The 2,970-nt window shown below is 32.7% G+C and overlaps 1 pseudogene; it reads right to left on the bottom strand.

Annotated features, from left to right (window-relative positions):
- Positions 1–1,339: 1,339 nt before the first annotated feature.
- On the bottom strand, positions 1,340–1,458 carry LOC112477734 (annotated as a pseudogene).
- Between the last annotated feature and the right edge of the window lie 1,512 nt (positions 1,459–2,970).

The following is a 2,970-nucleotide window of genomic DNA, read 5'->3' as shown; positions in this document are numbered from 1 at the left end:
TCAGAGTTCTACATCTACATCTCTTCTGCTACTTGTTAGCTATGAGACCTTGGGCATGTTACTTCTTAGCCACTCAGTATTTCAATTTCTTTATTTTAAAAGTGAAACTAAATATATCTCCCATATAGGATTATGATAAGATATTGTGTGCAAAGTGTTTAACATGTCTTAAGCCTCATAAGGGCTCAATAATGTGTAGCTTTTATTATAGTGAGGTTCTTAACCAACTCTGCCTGTAAAGATGCTTTTTTCTAGTTTGTAATTTCCCTTTCAATTTAGCCTATAATGCTTTTTTATGTACTTAAATTTAAACTCATTATGTAAATGAAAATGTATATCTTTCCTTTATGGGTTAGGTTTATTCCTTTTCCCTAAAAAATAAAACAAAACAAAAAAAAAAACCCAAAACCCTTCTATACCCCCAAAGGTCAAATAAATATTTACCTACTTTTCTTCTGGTTCTTTTATCATTTTATATTTTACATATAATTTTTTAAAATACTTGGAATAACTTTTAGCCTGTGGTGTAAAGTTTGTGTGAAGTTACTATTTGGTACGAATTTTTTTTTCCCCTTTAATTGTTCCAACTATATTGACTAACCTATCTTTTTTCTCCACTGATTTGAAATGTCATCTTTATCATATATAAGATACTTCTAAGTTTTCTGCATTATTCCATTGATCGATCTATTATTACTTTGATGCCATAGCATACTATTTATAGCATGTGTGCATTATATACATTCTAGCTTTATTGCATCTTTAATATCTGGATATATTCATCCCCTCTTCCTCCTATCTATTTTCTTTGAAACTGCAAGTTTGTTTCTGTGCGCAATTACACACTTACAGCGTGCTCAAGATTTAAATTTTTTTTGTCATTTTATTCAGTAATAACAGTAGAAAGAACTTGGGCTACAGATTCCTAGGATTTGTATTCCACACCTGGCTCTACTACTTCCTAGCTGTTTATATTGGGCATATTATTCACTCTCTGTGCACCTCAGGTTCTCTGTTGAAGTAATCATGTGAAAATCAGCACTTATCCCAAATTCATATGAAACAACGAGACCAATTTGACCAATCATAGAGTCGCATCCCTTGCTATAAAATAAGCCATCGTTTTAATGCTGCAGAAAATTTCCAACTCAGTATTTTGGTTCTAACTGTTTTGTATGTTATTATCACCGTGATATAATAATGTAAATGAGCAACTCTACTTTATAAACACCTTATATGCATACACATGAACGCATACGTAAATCCAGCTATATAAACATACTCATAAATGGATGATGGTCATTTCGCAGTCAAGAAATAATGACCTTTGTTTTTTTTAAGCCTACAGCACCTGGTCTTCCTAGATGGTCTCCCATCCAAGTACTAACCAGGTCCGACCCTGCTTAGCTTCCGAGATCAGACGAGATCCGGCGTGTTCAGGGTGGCACGGCCGTGGAAGAAGTAATGACCTTGATGTGGCACTGTTTTTTTTTGTTGTTGTTTTGTGTTTTTTTAAGATTATGTAGGGAATTTTATGTAACCTTAACACTCATTGAATTAAGAGATAGGTGTTTGACTGCAAAATGTAAATATTAAACATCAGTTTTTTAAATGTAGAACAGCTGCAGTTTACTGTACACCTATTATGGGCCAGATGCCTTTTTTGAATGCCTTATGCAAGTCATCTCTTTTAATCCTCACGACAGTGCCCAGATGTTTTATAGTTGGGGGGACTGAAGTTCTCCAGATTGGATATCTGTATTAGTGACAGCCAGAAAGTGATAGAGCCAGGATGGAACCCAGATCTGTCTCATGTCCCAGTAGATTCCCTTTTCACTGTAACGTGCCATTTCCAAGTATAATTGCAGTCCTTATTTCATTTTATAAAATCTAATTTCCAAGAAACTGGAGGAGAAAGAAAAACTCTTCTTTTAGTCGAAGCCCTGAAACTTGGATTTCAATTTATGAATAAAACATGATCTGGTAACATAATGTTATGGCTGTAATCCATAAGATATATGAAGAACTGATGCAATTACAGTGTAAAGATAAATTGTAGGGAAGAAGAATGGACTTGATGTGGAGAGAGCTATGTTATAAAATTTGAATTACCTACATTTATCACATTCTGTAGATAATTGCTTCAAATCCTTGACTTTAACACAGATATTTATGACATTAAAAATAGTCACTCATGTAATGGATTTAATGAAACTAATTTTTTTTCTTTATAACAAAATCATTGCATGTTTATTGTAGAGAAATAAGAAAATAAGAGATAAGCAGAATGGTGAAAGAGAAAATCATAATCCTTCTACCAGGAAATAATCACTGTTTAACTTTTTGGTATCTACCCTTTCTGTCTTTTTAAATTTTTATGTGCATATAACTTTTTGTTGTTTACAAAAGTGGGATTATCTATTTGTAGCCAGCTTTTTTCACTCAAAAATATATCATAAACTTTAAAAATAAAATTAAGTATTCTCAAGGATCATTTTCAAAATTTTATTTAGGTATAGTTGCTATACAATATTATATTACTTATATTAGTTTCAGGTATACAATGTAGTGATTTGATGTTTTTATACCTTACAATGTGATCACCCGACCGATTCTAGTAGTTATATGTCACCGTGCAAATTTATCACAATATTATTGATTACATTCCCCTGCCTTTTTACCCATCTCCTCACCCCTCTCACTTCTGGCAGCCATCCCTTTGGTCTCTGTCCTGGATCATTTTAATAAGTGTAAAGTATTCATGTCATGGATGTATGATAGTTTTAGTAGTTAATTTCAGATTCTTAAACAGATTGCTTCACCTTTATTTGCAGGATTAGCACAAAATTATTTTACCATAATATTATCTAATACTGTCTTGCTCCTTTAGGCTCTTCTCATTCCACTGTGTCTACACATAGGTGATTGCATCTCAGCATGCTAGCTTATAGTTCTGATGAAATTATTCTA

This window comes from Pteropus alecto, unplaced genomic scaffold (genome assembly GCF_000325575.1).
Source record: "Pteropus alecto unplaced genomic scaffold, ASM32557v1 scaffold121, whole genome shotgun sequence".
NCBI lineage: Eukaryota > Metazoa > Chordata > Mammalia > Chiroptera > Pteropodidae > Pteropus > Pteropus alecto.
The sequence above is the reverse complement of the archived record's forward strand: the minus strand, read 5'-3'. Positions and strand labels throughout refer to the sequence as shown.